Below are 23667 nucleotides of genomic sequence, written 5' to 3'. Positions count from 1 at the left end.
GTGCCTCGGCGTCAACAAACCCTAAATGATAAAACCTTGGATTTTAGGGTGCCTCGGCATGGATAAACCCTAAATGATGATAACTAAGGCTTTTGGGGTGCCTCGGCATCGACAAACCCTAAATGATATAACCTTGGCTTTTAGGGTGTCTTGGCGTCGACAAACCCTAAATGATAAAACCTTGGCTTTTAGGGTGCCTCAGCATCGATAAACCTTAAATGATGATAACTAAGGCTTTTGGGGTGCCTCGGCGTCGAGAAACCCTAAATGATATAACCTTGGCTTTTAGGGTGCCTCGGTGTCGATAAAAACCTAAATGATGAAAGCTTGGGCTTTTAGGGTGCCTCAGCGTCGACAAACCCTAGATGATAAAAGGCTAGCTTTTAGGATGCCTCAGTGTCGACAAACTCTAAATGGTGAGACCATGATAATTCCTCACAAACCAACCCTTAAATAACACTTAAATTACACTGCAAAGTGATCTTAATTATAAGATTCAACAAACATCATACAAACCAAGGTTCAGTGCTAGTGAATTACTAGAGTTCAACACAGTCAAAGTTAACACATTACAAGCTTTAATCCAAAGCTATTACAAAAGACAATGAGCCACATGGTCTTCATCACAACTCAACTTAATCTTTAGTCCAAAGACAACTCAACTTAGTCTTCATCACAAATAACCTTAATCTGGTGAAGCTTCCTCTTGTTACTATCACATGCTGTCTTGAGCTCAACAATGCAAGAAGCAAGAGTACTCTTCTCCATGGTCAACTTCTCCTTCTCTTTCATCAGCTCAGCAATGCAACTATCCACCCGATCCTTCTCTTTCTTCAGGTCATCCTTCTCTTTCTTCAGGTCAGCATAGCAAATCTCCAAAGTCCTCTTATCAGAGCTCATCATTTCCTTCTCTTTAAGAGGATTGAACTTCAAATTCCTAATGACAGTGGCTTGAGCTACATGAAGTAACTTTAACTGGTCATGAGCAGCCGTCCATTTCTTGATCTCAGCATCCTTTGCCAAGCTGCTTTCCACACTGATTGTACTGTTCCCAAGATCATTCATCTGATTTACCTCAGGCAAGTTATCCTGTGAATCCAAGAGGTTGTTCACATCTTCAACAAGCTTCTCATATGTCTCCTGCAACTCATTTTTCTACTGTGTGAGATTGTGTACAGTATATGAATGCTCCAGGCATGCCATCCTATTGTTATGCTGGCTATCCTCATACATAAGCCATAGCTTGTGAAGTGCATTCTGAAGATGATCTGGCCACTCCTCATCTACCCACTGCACTAATCCACAATTGTTAACACCCTGCAACAGAAAATAACAGTTCAAACTTTAAGTCATTAGTTGCAGATTCAGTTAATGTACCATATGCAATGAAGTTACAGATTAGATTAGTTACAGAAAAATTAAGTTAAGTTAACCATCAGATTCAGTTAAGTTAATCCATCAGATTCCTTTAGGTCAATCTACCATATTCAGTAAAGTTACCAGATTCAGTTAAGTTAGTCCATCAAATTCAGTTAAGTTAACCATCAGATTCAATTAAGTTAATCCATTCAGATTCAGTTAAGTTAATCCGTTCAGATCCAGTTAAGTTAATCTACCATATTCAGTTAAGTTGCCAGATTCAGTTAAGTTAATCTAGCAGATTCAGTCAATGAATAGTAACTATTAACCCTAGACCATGAACAATAGCTATGAACCCTAGAACATGAACAAATACCTATGAAACCCTAGAACATGAACAATAGCTATGAACCCTAGATGAGTTGGAATGCTGCAAAGCTACACAACTTCATACTTACTTCAGTGGCACAGGAAATGAACCTCCTCCCAGTGCTTATACCCTCAAATGCAACACATTTCCTCCCTGGATTCCCATGCTCGCACATCACCATCAAGTCGTCAGCAGCATCCTCAAACAACGGGTCATCAATTGTAGCTGGGATCTGGGAAATCCAACACAAACTTGTTCAAATCGAGCAGAACTACTAGAACCCTAGAACACAAATGCCCGGCGGGCCAGACAAACAGAGAACCTGAGAAGGAACTGACCTTGAGAGGGGAGTCAGGAGTGGAGATGTACTGCACGGCGGAGCCCTCAGTGCTCTCGCTCTCGCTCTAGGACACCATGGCGGCCGACGGCGACCGGAGAGGAAGAGGAGCAGGAGCGAGCGAGCGAGCGTGAGAGACAGAGCGCGAGGTCGAGGTCGATCTGATAGGGCACGGTCGGCCTGTCCGTCGCGAGCCGACCGCACTCTCTTTAAGCGAACGACGCCGTTTGCGCGACCGTTAGGCCACATCAACAGAATTTGGGCCCCACCTATCGGAAACGCCCTCAACCACGCCAAATCACCTGTTCAGTGCTATCTGCAAAATGTTTACTGAATCCGTGGTGCGTTTTGCAAAAATTTAGCGACCTGGTGGTTTTCCGCAGATGAAGCTCCAAATGTGGTGGTTTTTTGCTTTTCACTCATCACTGGGCCGTGGGAATCCCGTGTTTGCGTGGTCTATACCGTGCAACTTCTCTGGCAAGTGGGACTGGCTCTCGTGGGGCCTGTCTGTCGGTCTTCTCTGTTTCCTATGTTGGGTCGTAAAGTGGTGGCGGGTCTCATCTTTGGTCTATGTGGTCACACTGCTCTGGATTGCATTTCTTTTTTTCTTTTTGTCCTTTTTTTTCAAATACATGTCGACTTCTTTATTGAACTAGTAATAATATACGTGCAATGCACGTTTATATTAGGTAGGATATTGGTTGCATAGTATATTAGGTAAGATATATCTGTTGCACGTTGGTATTTGGTAAGATATCAATTACTTTTTCGCGGGAATGGTAGGATATTAAGGCAAATTTTATGAGATAGCGTTGAGTCAAAATGTGTTTATAACCAATGGCAATGGTGGGTAATTAGAGCATTAAACGTGTTTGGTGCTCAATATTGAAGCGATTTGAACCGCTAGATAACATGATTTGACGGTCAAGATGGTTTGGATCTGCCCCTTTGGGTCTTTTTATATTGGTATAGATATGCACTGAACATTTTTGTATACATGTTGAATATTTTATAAATACATGTTGAACATTTATCCAAATATGTACTCCCTCCGTCCGAAAATAGTTGTCATCAAAATGAATAAAAAACGATGTATCTAAAACTAAAATACGTCTAGATACATCCCCTTTTATCCATTTTGGTGACAAGTATTTCCGGACGGAGGGAGTAGAACATTTCTTCAATACGCAGTGAACATTTTTAAAACATTCATGTTTGTCTAAACATGCAGACATTTATTAGGTGTTCAAATATTTTAAGTGGCATGGATATTATATATATTCATTTTTAGATTTTTTTTTTCTTCAATACGCATGGACACTTATTAGGTGTTCAAATATTTTCCGAAATTGTGCGAACAATTTTTTACTCCCTTTGTTCCATAATGTAGTGCGTATAGATTTTTGCAAAAGTCAAACATTACAAACTTTGACCATATTTATAGAGAAAAGTAGGCACATCTAGAATACCAAATGCACATCATTGGATACATCATGAGTTACATTTTCAGAATGTACATGTTTGGTATTGTAGATGTAGACTGTTTTCTCTATACACTTGGTCAAAGTTGGCAAAGTTTGACTTCCTCAAAAATCTATAGGCACTACATTGTGGAATGGAGGGAGTACATGTCATGAACATTTTTTAAAATGTAATGAAACATATTTTCTAAAATCTGTGATCATTTTTTAAATGTCATGAACAATTTTTTGAATGGCACGGACATTGTTTTTACAATGTCATGAGTATTTTTTTTAAATATCATGAATTTATTTAAACTTGTGAACTGTTTTAAAATGTCAGGAACATTTTTTGAATGGTATGATTTTTTTTAAATTTGCATGGAAACATTTTTTTACCTTTTATGAACATATTATTAATGGGCACAAAAATTTGAGTAAAATAATTTTTGAAAATATGTGTATTTAGAATATTTAAGAAACAAAAGTAAAAAGACAACAAATTAAACTAACCAATGCAACACGACCGGGGCAGCCCACTACACACTCTCCTTCAGGCAAGGCGAGCATCTGCCTCATTATGTGCGATGTATATAGGCACCAAGATAAGAAAGAAATAAAGCTTTGCTTCCCAATTTACAAGTCTCGTTTTGATGGGCCCCTCTCACTAAGGTGGGTGGGTTCAAGCTTACTTAGGGTTTGGGGTTCCAGGCCTCGATTTCATGGGTCGAGGCTTATTGCCACAACACTAGAATGGAGAGGGCAATGTAAGATAAATGCTGCGACAACCACTAAACACAAGGGGCGTGCTAGGCGTCACTCGATTGTTTTCTTAAATATCCTTACTCCATTCATCCTCGGCAAACCAAGAAAATAAATAGGAAGAAACACACATCGCAACTAGTTCTTCCCCTTTCTATGCCGCCGCTCATAGAAGTGTTGGAACCCTAGTGACCACTGTTTTATCTGTGTTGCACTTATTGTTGACGACGCTGCCGGCACAAATAGAACTGGAAATATTAGAGTAAGTTGGATTGTTCATTCTTGACGACGGCAGGTTGCCTGAGCCAGAGCCATGGTGAAGGCACATTGCTTTACTCCTGAAAGAAGGATCGACTAGGGAGGAATAATTCAAGCAATCTACTTGAAGGTATCTTTCCGATGGGTGCTTATAGAGATACATTTATGAGAAATCTCCAAGTTGAATGTATGTGCTAAATATATTGATTGTAATGTTGATTCACAACATCTCACTCTAGTCAAGAATCATGCTCTAAGGTGAACACTTATGCACATACTACATGAGATTAAATTGTAAAGGCATCCGGGAGGTGACAATGCCTCTTTGCTCCTTCCATTTGTAGCTCTGGTGACGGGCGGGGGAGGATCCCGTTTTCACTTTGGCAATGTTTGTTATTTTGGATGTTGATATTTTGAGTCTGCTCTTCTCTTCCGGCGAGCACCCTGATTGCGTTATAGTTTGGTGACGAACATTGACTTCGACACGCTTATGGACTGTTAAGGGAGCTTTGTGTAATTTTTATTTTCCTGGAGTACGGGTTGTACTGTTTATATACTACCCTTATAGCTACTTAAAACGTCCTATACAAGCTTATGGAAGAAGTATATAATAACATAAATATCCCTCATAGAAAAAATTGTAAACGTGGATGTAATTTACAAATTCCTAAATTTGTCCCGACCCATCTCGCTGTCCCAAAGCCACACTGAACCGAAAACGCAAGATCTGTCCCGACTGCCGACACGACGGGCTGGGCCGCCGCCGCAGCCAAGGAACCCCTCGCGTTGCCATGGCGTCAATGGAGTAGTGGATTCGTTCCACGCCGCCCGCTACCCCAGCTCCTACACGAAGAACCTAGGCGACCTCCACGACCCGCTGGATTTATTTTAGGAATTCTCGCGATGCGTGTTCAGTGAGAGGAGATGTTCCCGTCGACTACGAGACGTCTATGATGACTTGGTCAATCTCAAAAACTACCTCTGGAGTGCTGGATCAGACTTCCCTAGCTTATCCTTCCCTACAAATAAATGGTTGCATGTTATAGTTGGAAATGTAGCTGCTGTTATAGACGGTTCTGGCATGGGCGGGCGGCGATGGTACATGAGCAGCTGCAACATGCCATTTGGGTTGACTGAACTGTAAGATATTTCTTCAGAGGCAGATTAAATCTGTAAGTTGTGGTCACAAGACGATGGATCAGACTGTAGCACAAATGGTAGATTCTTCAGAGGTAGCACACGCATACACACAGCAGGGTACATTTGAAGATTCTTTTCTTTTCTCAAATTTTCAAGACAGGGCTCTGGACTGACATACACTACTTTGCTAACGAACCTCGCTGAAACATACAAAAGCAGCAAAACAAACATACTTTGCTAAGCGTTCATTGGCAAGATAGAGTTACACATGTGTACATTCAACTTCCCACTGAAACAAATCAGTGGATCAAGGAGTAGGCGGGGTGGAAAGGCTAGCTAAAAGAAACGAACAGCTACAAGTAGAAATACAATGACGATTCAGGACGAACGTGGCTATTCCTCCAGTTTGAAAACCGGGTTCGTTGGATGTTGCGCAATTTGGCTTCGCATCTCTTCCTTGAGTGTATTGTCACAACAACCCTCGAGCGAGAGTAGCTTGAGTTCAGCTAGATTATTCAGGCCAGTGAAGTGCACTGAAGACCCATTGCAGCATTGTGCTAGTCCCAAAGGTAACATCGCAGCTGGAGTTGAATGCGATCTCGAGGACCTTGACCTCTTGATAAGTGGGCAACTCAAGCCCATTCTCTTCCACACAAAAACGGAGCTTACCACCTTGGAGCAGCTTGATACGAAGAGTGAATAGTTTGGATAGACTCCCCAAGAGCTTGATGTCATCCTTTGTCAACATGTTCATCTCCAGATCCAACTTTCTCAGCTTTGGCACTGGAACTGGAAGACATGGCGTTCTCGCAGCGAGAGGAGTTCTCACAGCTTTTGCTAAATGGATTTCGCGGCATCCTCGCAGCGAGAGGAACTTGAGACGACGCAGCAGCTTTAGAATCTGCTCGAGATGGGCATCCCCTGCACCCGATGAATTCTCCAGATCAAGCACCCGGACCAGCTTCATGCTTTGAGTTTGAGAGACCAAGAATTGCTTCCACTCTCCAAACACCGTCAGCGACCGCAGCTCTGGAACACAATCTTGTCTCTGTCCCAGCTCTCCCTTATGATAAGGTGGCGTCCCGTGCTTATATCACAGCAACCCTCCAGCTCAAACACAAGGTTCTCTTCCATGGGCCGTGATACAATGTACTACTCACGTATGAAGCCATTTAAACACAAGGAGCTCGTCTTTGTGTCACCCAAGACCCAACGCAATGGTGTGCGTGGTTACCGACTCCGGTGGTCGTTGGATTATGCTCATATCAAGGAGCTTGGAGAAGAACATCTCCCCGTTTTTCTCTGCTGATTTGTCTTCACTGTCCCGTCTGACCACACGCCTCCGCCTGATGCTGTCATCTCGAGCGAAAATCGATACGTACAAGATGAGCGGCTTGAGGGAATCCCAGCTACGGAAGTAGGAATACATCCAACCGATTAGACCACGTAGACTGGCGTACTCTGGGTTGCTCTCCAGCGTCTGCATGAATCTGTCATCAGTCAAGCATATGGCGTCCATTACCGTGACTGTCTTCGTGCAAAACAAGTTGCCCGTTAAGAATTCTATCGCAGAACAAGTTTCTTACGAGAGTTGATTTCCCAACCCCAGCAATTCCCCAGACAGATATAACATTAAAACAGTGAAAGCGTGCAAATGTTGTACATTGCCGAAGCTCCTTCATTTCTGACTCACGTCCAATGATGGGGTACATTTCCATCCAATTGGCGGCTGTATTTTTTTAGAGGTGAGAATACTGTGAAAGCTCACTGCTTGCTCTTCTGCTCTCTCCTTGGCCTTCAGTCTATTACATTGAGATCCCTGAAAATAAGAGACCAAACTCAAAACGCACACACAAGCTTGCTATTTCGAACTGCTGCGTGGACGCGATGATGCAGCTGCCATTGTTCCTGTCTGGAAGAAAAGTCCTGATAGCGTCCCACTCTGCCATGGTGGACGTACAGGTCTTCCAAGACGATGAGGTACCTCACATCCTTCAAACTCCTTGAGGTAATCATCTTGGGTGGCCTCGGACCTCGCCAGGACGCCTCTGAGTGCCTCTTGGTGTGATTCTTCGCAGGTGTTTGCACAGAATTGCGCACTCAATCTCAATCCCCGGATGAACTCGTGGGGATTGAAAGGACGCGCGAGCTTCACCCACGCGCGGCAGCCGGCAGGTGAAGTCCCGGCAGATCTCTGGGCGGTCGTAGGCTTTTCTGATGATGGATGTTGTCCCGAGGTCGCCGCATGTCCCCCACACCGAGATCACCTGGAGACCGACGTCTACCATGGTGATGAGCTGGATGAGATCCCCATGCTTCTTGATGTCCGTCGCCTCCACGAGCATGTTGAACGCCGTTGCGCCCGCCGCCGGCTGCACCTGCACGTCGGCGGGCTTGGATCCGGAGTCGCTTATGAGGCTGTAGCGCGCGTTCCTGGAGCTGGAGCTCACGTACTCGACCCGGGCCTTGAGCTGCTGTATCTCCGCGACCGCCTCGTCCAGCGTTCTGTTTTTGATATGGGTCGGCAGCGCGCTCAATGCGCCGACTCATATGTGTTGGCGTGGCCGGTTGGCCGCCCAATTTTTACATTGATGATTTGCATTCAAATATATTGTCAAATAAACCGAATAAAATAATATAGTTTTACAAGCTGAATAAAATAGTATAGTTTTACAAGCTGAAATACAAATAAAAATGTTCACATAGATACATCTATTGGTTGCCAACATGAGCCCACATATGCTCAACCAAATTATTTTGCAGTTGCACATGAGTTTCTCAATCACGCATGTCTTCATGAAATTGGATGAACTGTTCAAACGTTGCCGCTACTTCATGCTCAGGCATAACATTCTCACCCTAAAATTAAAAGCCTTGATCGTACAGACGTTTCGGGCGCTCGTCTTCTACGATCATATTGTGCATGATCACACAAGCAGTCATCATCTCCCACAGTTTTTACGTGCTCCAGGTATTAGCAGGATACCGAACGATGCCCCATCGAGATTGCAAAACACCAAAGGCACGCTCGACATCTTTCCTAGCACTCTCTTGCTCTTGGGCAAATCTTTTCCTCTTCTCTCCGACAGGGTTGGGTATTGTCTTGACAATAGTGGTCCACTGAGGATAGATACCGTCACCCAGGTAGTATCCTTTGTCGTACTTGTGACCGTTGACAGTAAAGTTCACCGATGGGCTGTTGCCTTCGGCAAGCCTAGCAAACACCGGCGAGCGCTGAAGCACGTTGATATCATTGTGTGATCCAGCCATGCCAAAGAAAGAGTGCCAGATCCAGAGATCTTGAGACGCCACGGCCTCTAGTATGACTGTGCAAGCCCTGGCATGGCTCTTATACCGCCCTTGCCAAGAAGGACAGGTTTTCCACTCCCAGTGCATGCAGTCTATGCTGCCAAGCATCCATGGGAAGCCCCTTCTGGCATTCATCGCCAACAAGCAGGCTGTATCTTCAGCTGTCAGCTCTCTCAAGTACTTAGGCCAAACACAATAATAACAGCCTTGCAGAACTTATACAGAGACTCTAGGTATGTAGACTCGCTCATACGGACGTACTCGTCAATGAGATCATAGGGCACTCCGTATGCAAGCATTCGGATGGTGGCAGTGCATTTTTGATAAGAGGAGAAACCAATCTAGCCGACAGCATCCTTTTTGCACTCGAAATAGTCATCATAGCCGACCACTCCCTCTCTAATACGGTGGAGCCCGGAATGGAGCCATGGAACAGCGGCCGCTAGCCGTTGAGGTGGTGATGGACCAACACGGCAACCAATATCTCCTCCTCGTCGTCGGACGACGAATCGTTGGAGTCGCAAAGGAATTGTGGAAAAAGAACTCATCGGCGGAGTCCATTTCGTACCTTGGCAAACTGCCGAACAGCTTGCGGGCGTCGAAGACGGAGACGACCGGTGAGGGGACTCGCGGCGCGCATGGACCTTGGCAAACTGTCCAACAACTTGCGGGCGTCGAAGAAGGAGACGGCCAGCGAGGGGAGTTGCGGGCATCGAAGAAGGATGCGGCTTCTTGGTCGCGGACGGCTGTGCGGTGGGGGGAGTGGCGGTGGGAAGCAGTTTGCTCCCTGGCGGCAAAACAACGGTGACGGGCGACGGGGGGAGTAGGCGGCGTTGCTGGACGGATGTGGAGGCGGCGACAACTGGCAGAGTCGCCGACAAAAATGGGCGGCGGCGTCGATGACGAAGGAGGCGGACGAGGGTTGCTGTTGGCTGGGGGGTAAGAGGGGAGGCCAATGTGCCACCGACCAGCGGGGCCGGAGAGAGGAGAAGGCGAGCGCGCGCGCGTCCGTCGCGTGTCTGCGCCGATGCAAATCCGGCTCAAAAATGGGCTAGAAATGAGTCGGTCACGGACGAAAAGCGGACGCGCGTCCGTTTAGGTCGACGCGTTGGGCCCTCCTTTTGTGTCTGCGCCGACCCAAACGGACGGCGACGGACGAAATGGGTCGCCCCATTGGAGTTGCTCTTACACTCGTCAGTTTTTCTGCGACCTCCTCCCGAGCCTGCATCAGGTCCTTCTCGACATGACGGATTTGTCTCCGCTGCTAATAAATAACATGGGGCAAGCATTGGTACACTTGGTGGAAGATGTGCTACCCAAAAAATGAAGGGTATGTGATTTAGGGATCTCTACTTCTTTAACTTAGCTATGCTTTCGAAGCAATGTTGGTGATTAATCACCAACCCAGGCTCTCTTTGTGCCCGAGTGCTAAAGGCAAAACATTACCCAAATGTCAGTTTACTACAGGCTACACTGAAGAAAGGTGCGTCATTCACATGACAAAGTGTTATGAAGGGATTGGAAACGTTTAAATTAGGATACATCTGGCGAATTGGCACAGGAGAAAACGTGAATATTTGGGATGATCCATGGATACCAGGAAGCCCAGATAGAAAGGTGATCTCTGCCCGGGGTCAAACTGTCCTAACAACAGTCAGCGATCTGATCGACCCTATTACAGGGTCATGGGATGAAGAATTAGTGCAATCTATTTTCGACCCTGTAGATGTCAGGAGGATACTAGAGATACCAATTCATCACAGTGCCTTTGAGGACTTCATCGCATGGCATCCTGATCGTAAGGGGCTGTTTACAGTACGCTCTGTATATAAAATTCAATGGCAACGATCTTTCCAAGGATACACAAATAGGATTGGACGACCAACGAGCTCTCAAACTCCAGAGATATGGATAAAACTATGGAAGCTGATGATTCCATGCAAAGTTTCAATATTCTGTTGGCGAGCCTTGCATGGTATAATTCCTTTAAAATCAATCCTGGTGAACCGTCATGTAGGGTCTGACGGCGGATGCCCAATATGCCAGGAGGCGGCTGAGGATATAAAGCAGCTCCTCTTTGGATGCGCTCATGCCAGGGAGTTGTGGAGTATCTTGGGGATCCTTGAAATTGTCGAAGAGGCCATGGGGGTGGATCGATCTGGTTCAGCTGTGCTTGAATACTTACTACTGATGAATGATTGTCCGGTTCCATTAAATCCAAGCCTAGATGTCAAACAAATTCTGGCTGTAGGGGGCTGGTACCTATGGTGGATCCGTCGCGAATTCACTCACAATGGATCCCCACCGCAGTCCTCGAGATGGCCCATGGCAGTTCTGGCTATTGCAAACAACTTCCATCAAGCAAATCAAAGGAGTCGAGATACCCATGAAAAAAGGTGGTTGAAACCCAATCCGAGATTTGTGAAGTTGGACGTGAATGCCTCATTCCATTTAGATGAAGGTACTGGAGCAACGGCAGTAGTCATTCGAGATGAGAAAGGTAACTTCTTAGCAGCCCAATGCAAATACTTAACACATGTATTAGATGTGGTCACCTCTGAAGCTTTGGCAATGAGAAACGGTCTCGCTTCTGCAAACTCTCTTGGTTTCCCTAGAGTAGAAGCAGAATAAGATTCATCAATAGTTATTGAATACTGCTAGGGATGCTGCTGCTGCCATTTTCGCCGAGTGTGTGGACGTGTCATCGCTTATTGGGAAGGTTACTTTTAAGCATTGTGGTCGTTCGTCGAACCAAGCAGCTCATGTGCTAGCTAGTCATAGTTTCTGTAATAAGATCAATAGTAGTTGGGTTAATGAGCCTCCGGCTTGTCTTATTCTCAAACTTTTGGATGATGTAATTCCTAGTTAAAGTTTCAATAAAACTAGCCATGATGGCTTTCCTAAAAAAACATGGGGCAAGCCAAATAAATACTTCTCTCGTAAATCGTAATGGTAACCAAACTAAAAATCCTATCATGTGCCTCGCAGGTGTATTTCTTGACGTCATCGAATTCCTTTTGGGAATCTGTAAACTGGGCCTTGCCCCGCGCTAACTCCTCGGATAGTTGTTGAGCTTGCTGCCGAGATGCTTGTGTAAACAGTCGACATGGTTAGCCATATAGATCGATCCTTAGTTCAGCCAACCACCCCAGCCACGCCATTGTGAGCGTGCGTCAGTTTTTACACTAATGCCGGTCTCCCCAAACCATCACTCCCGCAAGGTGTACCCCCTTGCACACCCCGATGAAGTAACCGGCCGTTGAGAAGTCTAAGCCGAGCGCGGCCCATGCCACCCCGACAACAAATACTCCAACGCTGCCAAGACCGACGAGGAACGACGGTCTGAGGTCTACATCGACGAGCTTGCATTGTCGTCATCTTCAAGCAACGCCTCCACGCGACGACACTCAAATGTACTCCGACTTCTAAATCAACACACTCCCCAAACCCTATCCAAGCTCCGACGAGGCGAAGCCACTTCACCGACATGTCTTCTTCCGATGAAGCTATCCATATCTTGCCAGGCTCCGACGAGGCGAAGGCAAGACACACCGTGTCTGACACCGACGAGGCGGACACCACCAGGCCGGGCACCGACAAGGCGAAGGCCGACCATCTGTCTGAGCTGACGAGGCCAGACATCTTCATCATCGGACATCGACAAGCCGGAGGGATGTGACTAAGCATTGCCGGAGCGACGGACGTACTGCTCCACTCTTCTATTCCACCACATCATCACCATCATCTACACCGAGCACTTGGAGAAGACGAGACTTGAAGACGACGACCATTGTAGCAGCTTAATCGGAGGTGGTCCGTGGCTCCGGCTCGCGGACATAATTAATCGGGAGCCTTCCGAGGCCCCGTGAACCAGAACTTCACAATCGCCCAAGTCTTATCGGCCGAGCTAGCAGGCCATTGAGCGCTTATGTAAAGGGATCATGTAATTTGTTTCTCCGATGAGAGATTAATAAAATACAAGTTTCCCTAATTTTATTTGTGTACTTAGTACACTGGCACGCCCGCATGTTTATTTCCCCTGGCGCGTAGAGAGATAATAACATGACAACCATCGTTGTTTTTATTATTTTTCGTGTCAAACAACGGTATTCCTTAATGGTTTCCTTAAGGAAGAATTGTATATGATGCAGCTGGAAGGTTTTGTTGATCCTAAGAATGCTGACAAGGTGTGCAAGCTCCAACGCTCGATTTATGGGCTGGTGCAAGCATCTCGGAGTTGGACCATTCGTTTTGATGAGATGATCAAAGCGTTTGGGTTTACGCAGACTTATGGAGAAGCCTGAATTTACAAGAAAGTGAGTGGGAGCTCTGTAGCATTTCTCATATTGTATGTGGATGACATACTGTTGATGGGAAATGATATAGAATTCTTGAAAAGCATAAATGCCTACTTGAAAAAGTGTTTTTCAATGAAGGATCTTGGAGAAGCTGCTTACATATTAGGCATCAAGATCTATAGAGATAGATCGAGACGCCTCATTGGTCTTTCACAGAGTACGTACCTTGACAAGATATTAAAGAAGTTCAATATGGATCAGTTAAAGAAGGGGTTCTTGCCTGTATTGCAAGGTACGAGATTGAGCACGGCTCAATGCCCGACCACGGCAGAAGATAGAGAAAAGATGAGTGTCGTCCCCTATGCCTCGGCCATAGGGTCTATCATGTATGCTATGCTGTGTACCAGACCTGATATAAACCTTCCCGCAAGTTTGGTAGGAAGGTACCAAAGTAATCCCGGCATGGAACACTGGACAGCAGTCAAGAATATTCTGAAGTACCTGAAGAGGACTAAGGATATGTTTCTCGTTTATGGAGGTGACGAAGAGCTCGTCGTAAAGGGTTACGTCGATGCTAGCTTCGACACAGATCTGGATGACTCTAAGTCACAAACCGGATACATGTATATTTTGAATGGTGGGGCAGTAAGCTGGTGCAGTTGCAAGCAAAGCGTTGTGACGGGATCTACATGTGAAATGGAGTACATGGCAGCCTCGGAGGCAGCACAAGAGGCAATCTGGGTGAAGGAGTTCATTATCGATCTAGGAGTCATACCCAATGCGTCGGGCCCGATGACTCTCTTTTGTGACAACACTGGAGCTATTGCCCTTGCCAAGGAGCCCAGGTTTCACAGGAAGACCAGGCATATCAAGCGTCGCTTCAACTCCATTCGTGAAAGTGTTCAAAATGGAGACATAGATATGTAAAGTACATACGGACCTAAATGTGGCAGATCCATTGACTAAACCTCTCCCTAGAGCAAAACATGATCAACACCAGAACTGCATGGGTGTTCGATTCATCACAATGTAACTAGACTATTGACTCTAGTGCAAGTGGGAGACTATTGGAAATATGCCCTAGAGGCAATAATAAAATGGTTATTATTATATTTCTTTGTTCATGATAATTGCCTATTGTTCATGCTATAATTGTGTTATCCGGAAATCGTAATACATGTGTGAATACATAGACCACAACACGTCCCTAGTGAGCCTCTAGTTGACTAGCTCGTTGATCAAAAGATAGTCATGGTTTCCTGACTATGGACATTGGATGTCATTGATAACGGGATCACATCATTGGGAGAATGATGTGATGGACAAGACCCAATCCTAAGCATAGCTCAAAGATCGTGCAGTTCGTTTGCTATAGCTTTTCCGAATGTCAAGTATCATTTCCTTAAACCATGAGATTGTGCAACTCCCGGATACCGTAGGAGTGCTTTGGGTGTGCCAAACGTCACAAGGTAACTGGGTGACTATAAAGGTACACTACGGGTATCTCCGAAAGTGTCTGTTGGGTTGGCACGAATCGAGACTGGGATTTGTCACTCCGTATGACGGAGAGGTATCTCTGGGCCTACTCGGTAATGCATCATCGTAATGAGCTCAATGTGACCAAGTGGTTGATCACGGGATCATGCATTACGGTACGAGTAAAGTGACTTGCCGGTAACGAGATTGAACAAGGTATTGGGATACCGACGATCGAGTCTCGGGCAAGTAACGTACCGATTGACAAAGAGAATTGTATACGGGATTGATTGAATCCTCGACATCGTGGTTCATCAGATGAGATCATCGAGGAGCATGTGGGAGCCAACATGGGTATCCAGATCCCGCTGTTGGTTATTGACCGGAGAGTCGTCTCGGTCATGTCTGCGTGTCTCCCGAACCCGTAGGGTCTACACACTTAAGGTTCGGTGACGCTAGGGTTGTTGAGATATTAGCATACGGTAACCCGAAAGTTGTTCGGAGTCCCGATGAGATCCCGGACGTCACGAGGAGTTTCGGAATGGTCCGGAGGTGAAGATTTATATATAGGAAGTCAAGTTTCGGCCATCGGAAAGGTTTCGGGGGTAATCGGTATTGTACCGGGACCACCAGAAGGGTCCCGAGGTCCACCTGGTGGGGCCACGGCCCCATGGGTTGAAGTGGGAGGGGAACCAACCCCTAGTGGGCTGGTGCGCCCCCCTTGGGCCTCCCCCTGCGCCTAGGGTTGGAAACCCTAGGGGTGGGGGGCGCCCCACTTGGCTTGGGGGGCACTCCACCCCCTTGGCCGCCGCCCCCCTTAGAGATTCAATCTCCTAGGACCGGCGCCCCCCTAGGGGTCCTATATATAGTGGGGGGGGGGGAGGGCAGCCGCACCCTAGCCCCTGGTGCCTCCCTCTCCCTCCCGTGACACTCCTCCCTCTCCCTGAGCTTGGCAAAGCCTTGCCGAGATCACCGTTGCTTCCACAACCACGTCGTCGTGATGCTGGATCTTCATCAACCTCTCCTTCCCCCTTGCTGGATCAAGTTGGAGGAGACGTCTTCCCAACCGTACATGTGTTGAACGCGGAGGTGCCGTCCGTTCGGCGCTAGGTCATCGGTGATTTAGATCACGACGAGTACGACTCCATCAACCCCGTTCTCTTGAACGCTTCCGCGCGCGATCTACAAGGGTATGTAGATGCACTCCCCTCTCCCTCGTTGCTAGATGACTCCATAGATTGATCTTGGTGATGCGTAGAAAATTTTAAAATTCTGCTACGTTCCCCAACAATTCTTGTGTAAAATTGTTTTCATCTGGGCTGTATTAGTTTTATAAAAACAAAGTATTTGATGCATCAAGGCTAAAGATAATACATACTTCCTCTAATTTGAGCAGATACTATGTCAGGTGTATTGATATTTTCAAGAAACAGAAGATGGTCTTTATAAGCAACATGTACCTTCTCACAACTTCAACTAATATGATGGAGGTGTAAAGTTCTATGAATATAAGATGGATGGAAATATCATTACCAACCAACTGTAGACATCTAATTGGTGCAATTTCCACCCAAAGTTACGGTGTTCATCTTTGCCACTACAGCAACCATCTCATCATAGTCAATTCCATAAAGTTTGAGTATATCCTATGGTGACCAATTTGGCCTGTCCACACTTGTCATTAGTAGGCCTACAGCTAGGCCTCCAGATCAACCGGTAGCAGCAGACTAAAACCATGAGAAGTCTCTAGTCCCACTAATATTGTTAAGCCAACCCCTGGAAATCTGTTGCAGTTGTGTTCTCCTTTATCCTTGGATTTTTTTGGTTTCAATCCTTTTTCTAAGAAAATTGGAGTCACTTTATTTTATATATTGAATACTAACTTTTTTTAATATATATTTGGCAGGATATGGCAGAGTGCCTTTCCCGTATGATTGAGACTCTCTCTGCCACTCTTAGAAGAGAAGAAAGGTCCGTTTAAAAATAATTTTCATTTCGAGACAATGTTTATAATTCATTACATCTGATACCAAATTTTCTGTATAGTGGTTCTGCTTTGGATCCTGTGAGGGCGATTTTTGGAATTGAAATGATAAGCAGGTTTTCCATCTTTCTTTCTTTCTCACTCTCACCTTGTATATATTTCACACACCTATGTTTTCTTTGTGCACCGCTGTATTTTTTAATGCCTTTCCACTACTTAGAGGTGAAAAAAATACCCAGAACCGTTTATCAGCTGAATTGTGCAGTCAACGATCAAATTGATGACTTGGACCAAGGGCTTGCGAAAGTAAGTCTCTGATGGTGGGTTTTGTATCTGCATATTCATGCTATACATATTCTTGCATATGATTCCTGTGTTTTGTTTTTCCACAGGTTTTGCATTTATCAAACTCAAAAATCAGGAAGTTGCCACTGTAAGAATATTATAGTACTTCCATTCATGCTTGTTGTATAGAGGAGCAACTCTTCATATCCATACCCACTTCTTCGTATCCCGGTACCATGTAAAATAGATGATAGGTTATGATTTATTCACAAACAATGTACATATTAATTTTTAGATACTTGACTATCCAGTTTCATCGTGTGATACGTGAGGGAAAAGCCGGGCGAGCAATAAAGACATTGCAAGGAAGTTGTATTCTTCTAGTTTCCTTTTATTGCCCCATGTTATTTTCCTAAATTGATAGGTGCTTATCTATATAATATCTAATAAATTTGCACAAAAAAAATTCCTACCAGAAAGTAGGATTCCCTTCTTGACTTGTCATGCACAGACATTGCTCGAAGGTACAAAAATTCGAGATACAGGGCAAGAGGATGGTAACAACACAATTTTTCTGTTTTATTATGGAAATCGATTATATGGCAGTTACATTTAGATGGAAATCATCATTGCTGTTGTCAAAAACTGGGGGATGGCACTGGAATATATGGTTTAATTCCAGTCGTCACTCATGAGGGGAAAATTCCGGATTCTGGCCACTACACAACTTTTGTTAAAGAGGACAACATATGGATTCATTTTGATGATGATAAGAAAATTCACAACAACAGAGAATGATGTTTTAAAACTGTGTGGCAGATGTGAGTAGTTTTTTTTCTTTTAAACACAAGATTGTTTGATTGAAATCTAAATTTCTAAAGCAAATTGTTTTTTCTTAAACAGCAGATGGACCGATGGCATACATTTGTCTATACAAATCTGACGCCCCGTGAACATTTTGACATTTTTCTAGTTTGATACGGAAACTCGTTGATTTTTTTTCCCGGACAATAAGTTCTAATGATTTGTTTTCAGGGTAGATGGTCCATATGACAACTATGAAGTAGCTCCAGGAGATGAAAAGAGCATGAATAATGGCGAGGTAAGAATAATGTAAATTAATCTCTATAGCTTCCCTTATTGCAATCCTCCTTTTCTAAATAAAAAATAAAAAATAAAAAAGCTTCCCTTGTTGCATAGTGTAGAGATGTGAGAGGGACGTACTGGCAGTAGAGCATGTGTATCTCATATTGGGGGTGCACTCTTCACGGAAGGGATGAACCCGTCCCCTTTAGGTCAGTCTAGGATGGGCTGGGCCACATGTTTTGCGGCCCTAAGCTCCACAAGTTGCTGCAGCACAGAGGTAACTTCAGCCATGACAACCTCCACCTTTGCCTCTCGTCTCCTTCCTCTGCTCCCAGCACCCACACAACAGCAGCCACACAACCTCAACAACACCCCTCTTCTTCAGCCAGCTGACACATCAGCAGCCTTAACAAGAGTAAATGGCACTGGCGGTCCGAGAACTTGCGCTGCGGGTGCAATTAAGTCACGGTACTTGTAAACTGGAAAAATCCGTCAGAGAACTTGCATTGCGGGTGCAGATAGCTCACATATGCCATCTGAACCGGCCAGCTGTCCTATTTTCGAGAAAAACCCATCATAAAACTTGCGTTGCGCGTGCAGATAGGTCACATTTCAAAATTTTCGTTCCTGGACATTTTTTTAAAGTCACGAATCACAAATATTTTTAATTAATATTTTTCAATTTATTGTCCGAGAACATTTTTTTAAAGTCGCGAATCACAAACATTTTTTTAAATGTTCGCCACTTAAAACAAATGTTCGCAAATCACAAATATTTTTCAAATTTATCATTTGCAAACATTTTTTAAAGTTGTGAACAAATATTTTTCAAATTAATCGTTCATGAACATTTTCAAATTTATTGTTCGCAAACTTTTTCAAAATTTTTATTTGTGGACTTTTATTAAAAGTCACGAATCACAAATATTTTTAATATTTTTTTTAATTTAACGTTCGCGAACTTTTTTTAAAGTCGCGAATCACAAATATTTTTTTAAATGTTCACAACTTAAAAAATGTTCGCGAATCACAAATAGTTTTCAAATTTATCGTTTTCAAATTTTTTTAAAGTTGTGGGCAAATAGTTTTCAAATTAATCATTCACCACATTTTCAAATTTATCGTTCACAAGCATTTTCAATTTTTTTTCGTGGACATTTTTATAAAGTCACGAATCATAAATATTTTTAATAAATATTTTTTAATTTATCATTCGCGAACTTTTTTTAAAGTCGTGAATCACAATTTTTTTAATGTTCACAACTTTAAAAAAATGTTCACGAATCAAAAATAATTTTCAAATTTATCGTTCTCGACCTTTTTTTAATGCCGTGAATAAATAGTTTTCAAATTAATCATTCACGAACATTTTAAAATTTATCATTCAAAAACATTTTCAAATTTTTTGTTCCTGGACATTTTTTTAAAGTCACTAATCACAAATATTTTAAATAAATATTTTTAATTTATCGTTCGCGAACATTTTTTTAAAGTCGCGGATCACGAATATATTTTTTGAAACGTTCGCGAACATTTTTTTTAAAGTCGTGAACAAATAGTTTTCAAATTTATCGTTCATGAACATTTTTTTTAAAGTCACGAATCACATATATTTTTAAAGTCGTGAACAAATTTATCGCGCTTGACCATTAGAGGGAGAAAACCGGGCAGCTTGCCGGTTCAGATGACCTGTGTGATCTATCTGCACCCGTAATGCAAGTTCTATGACAGGGTTTTCCGGTTTGCAAGTACCGTGACTTAAGTGCACCCGCAGCGCAAGTTCTCGGACCGCCGGTCCATTTACTCCCTTAACAACAAATCACCCTCAAGTCCAAGCAGCAGCAGAAACAACTCACCTCCTTCCTCTGCCACCTACACAGCAGTACCAGCAGGAAGACAACACAGCAACAGAGGTCGGGGACAGTAACACCTCGCAGCCTCCATGACCACAATGCCCAGCAGCAGCTCCTCTCCGCCAGATCTCTCCCCTGGCTGCTCTACGCGCGCGCAGCAGTAGCGCCAAGCCGCCAGCTTCCACGCGCCAACAAGCCTCTGCGTGCTACGTCTCTGCCTAGCCGCTGCCATCGCCTGCCCCTGCAGCCCGCACACTCACACGCAGCCGCCCAGTATGGGCCCCCACCTCGCCGCACGTCTACCGCCGTCGCCGGCCTCTCTCGCCCCCGCCTCCATCTGATACCACGTAGAGATGAGAGAGGGACTTACCAGCAGCAGACCATGTGTCTCTCATATTGTGGCGCACTCTTGACGGAAGGGATGAACCCGCCCCCTTTAGGTCAGTCTAGGATGCGCATGGGCCAATAGGATGGGCCACACTTATAGCACATAGCATAGAGCTAGTTTAGGTGTGGAACATTTAGCTGCCAGAGATCATATTGCAATCAGTCTATATCTTTTAAATTCACATGGAAATGCAGTATGCATGATGAAGGGTTTTTCTGTTTGTAATCAAGGATTGTGTTGGCTATGCATAGGACCAGCAAAATAAATGCAAATATATGCTTGTTTAAATGTAACTGCAATCTTATCTAAACGAGCTATCTATATATTGTACAATCCATGTCTATGTTGTAACTGCTATATTTCGTATCCACGATAGGCAAATTGTATAATTGTTTATATGCTTAGCTCACAAGAAGTTAACTACTAGAACATTTTTCTAAATTCAGCATAAAGGTAGATGTGCTACTGTGCTATAGATTATGATTGAAGCAATGGACACACATGTGCATTGAAAAAATCTGACGTTAGTGCCAGAAATGATGAGAGCCTTGTGAGGAAACTTTGATTAATTTGGTAGGTAGAAATTATGGGTGAACTGTTCTGTGATGTGAATGAAGAAAGCAAAAGGCAACAAATGTTCTGTCTATACAAGAATCAGGCCAGCATTTGATGTTTATCCTAAGACAGTGACAAGTGGGTTTCTGTTGTCATTTGTCTATCTATTGTTGTGCTTATTCCCTAGCAGCATTAGTAAGCCTGTTTGTGTTGCAGGCTGCCTGAAAGAAGAGGCAAAATATAATGTCGGTAGTTACCAGTAAACAAACAAAAATGTCAAAATTTTGAAACAGAACCTGTCGTCAGAGTTCAGTCAATAGGAAGACTAATGGGAAGGCTATTTATAATAATAATAATAATAATAATAATAATAATAATAATAATAATACATTAAAACATCGTATTGTTGTATCCTCTGAATCCATGTCATGTACTGCAAAGACTATTTACAATCTTTGGTTTGTTGTCAGAGTGCAGATGCTGAAGGATAGAAGTGGCCGTGCAGGCCGAGCGGTAGCAGTGAATGGGACAGTTGCTGATGGATGTGCTATGCTGTGCTGGGTGGAAAGAAAGCCATGCATGTTGGCGATGCCGCACCCTCTGTGTCCTAAAGAGTTGCCGGTTCTTCTGGTGCGTGTAATGTGTGTGGCGAATTCGGTAAACGGGTGGTGGGTTAACAAATAACACTAACCACTTTTGTGTGTGTGTCCTTGGTGAAGTGAGAAGGCCCATGGGTGCATACATAACCTGTTGGTATACCTTGTGCATCCCCAGTGAGGACGGTGTGATATCCATGCGAACCTATCAATTTGTTGGTTGGTAGGTCGGTCGTGGCATATGCAACTGGACAGGAAATCAATCACTCGGTTTATGTGGATGCACTTTGAATGCCTAATGCAGCAGATGTTTCCTCTTTTAACTGTTTGGGGACTAAGGTAAAGGTAATTTTGGCCCTCACCCATCTGCTGGCTGGTACTGGTACATGATTTGCAGTCTCGTTCTTCTTTTCTCCTTTTAACTTGGTCTACTGCTGATTGCGGGATGTCGCTAGCTAGGCTGGGAATCTTTGGGCGTGTTTGGTTGCCTGCACAGGCCTCGACCAGGCCCGTGCGGAAAGTATCCAGCCTGTTTGGTAGCCCGCATACACTATTGGGCATGCATCGCACTCTTCTTAAAGCACCTTTGGGCCTGGCTCACTGGGAACGCACGAATTGCAGTTTCTCCAGGGCCAGGCCCGAGTGGTGCACTTGGGCGGCGGCACCTGAACGCGCGCGGCCACGCTTGAGAAGCCGCGTTGCTTCCCGAAGCGTCGACAATTATTAGCCTCACCGCCCCTCACGGCTCCCTCTCCCCACTCTTCTCCACTCTCCCAACACTCATCGGCGGCGGCGGATCAGAGCAGAGAAAGGAGACCACCGGACTCCATCACCGGCGGCGGCGGACCGGAGCAGAGGAAGAAGACCACCAGACTCCATCAATGGCGGTAAGCACTCTTCTCTCTCTTTGACATGCATGCTAGATTCGATCGACGGCAATAGATTCGATTCACGACGGAGGGGAATGGGGAATAGAGGTAGATAAGCATAGGGGTAGTTCATACTAGTTCATAGTAGTTCATACATACAAGATCCGAATGCAGAAGGGGGATTGGGGGATAGGGGGATAGGGGGTGGACAACGGACACTGGCTGACCACGGCAGCCGTCACCGGTGTGCGGAGCGGCTGGTCGAGCCGCTGGCCTTCATCTTCTATTTCATCATAGTGCGGGCTGGCAGGTCGTCGTCGTCGTCCTCGGCGGTGTCGAGGTCGATCTGCCAGGTATGAAGGCCTGGCTCTGGCGCCCTCGCTGGCATGTGCACCGCTTCTTCCTCCTCCTCAGGCTCCCTGCCGATGACCGCCGACGGCACGATAGCCATCTCCCAGTACACTGCGGCACGGCGGTCATTAGGAGCCCAGTAGGTGTGTCTTGGCGATGCCCGCGCCTGAAGTGAGGTGTGTCTTGGCGATGCCCGGACAGGGGCACGACTGATCTATCCGTGGGAGACAGACGCCTCGCTTCATCATGTCTAGCTAGGTTTACATGACACGGCAAGTGCATGCATGCCTGCAATTCTGGACGTCGCACGTAAGTTTCACTGTTTGCTCCTCACATGATGCAGCTGGAAGTCTTTCTCTTGCCTAAAAAGAAATGAAAGTTTAATTGTTTTCCTCAAAACCTAAAACACCACCTAGTCACTAGGACAATAAGATAATGATGCATATGGCCGTCGACATGGAGCACTCGTAGGCAGCGAACTGTTAGAGATCTTCAGATCTTTTTCCCTTCGGTGGCTATCATCTCCAGACTGGGACTGGGAGCCACAATGTCGTTAGTACTAGCTCCACAGATTCCTCTGATGATATATGTATGCTTAGCCGCCGGCCACTCCCAATAATTCAAACCTCCCGGATTTAGCAAGTGGTAGCCTTCCTTTCATGCCGTCCATATGAATAAGGTTCTTCATGTCTTGGCTTTGATGCTACGGTTCGTACTCCCCTATGAATAACGCATGATGAGAACTGATGGTCGACAAGGATCACTACTACCAAAACCGCTTTACTACTGTAGGCACGCTGGTGATGGAGCCCACTGCCCTGCTTGCAATAATTAATTTGACTCCCACATTTAGGAAATGCTAGGCTTCGGGGATGTTTGGTTACAGGGACTTATTGGTGTAGGGACTTAAATAAGTCCTTTTAAGTCCCAT

The 23667-nt window shown here is 44.9% G+C and overlaps 2 pseudogenes; both read right to left on the bottom strand.

Moving 5' to 3' along the window:
* Nucleotides 1-663: 663 nt before the first annotated feature.
* LOC119273761 lies at nt 664-2145 on the bottom strand (annotated as a pseudogene).
* Nucleotides 2146-6197: 4052 nt separating this feature from the next.
* On the bottom strand, nt 6198-20209 carry LOC119270831 (annotated as a pseudogene).
* Nucleotides 20210-23667: the final 3458 nt, after the last annotated feature.

Source organism: Triticum dicoccoides, chromosome 3A, assembly GCF_002162155.2.
Source record: "Triticum dicoccoides isolate Atlit2015 ecotype Zavitan chromosome 3A, WEW_v2.0, whole genome shotgun sequence".
In the NCBI taxonomy this organism is placed as follows: domain Eukaryota; kingdom Viridiplantae; phylum Streptophyta; class Magnoliopsida; order Poales; family Poaceae; genus Triticum; species Triticum dicoccoides.
This window is presented reverse-complemented; position numbering and strand designations above follow the sequence as displayed.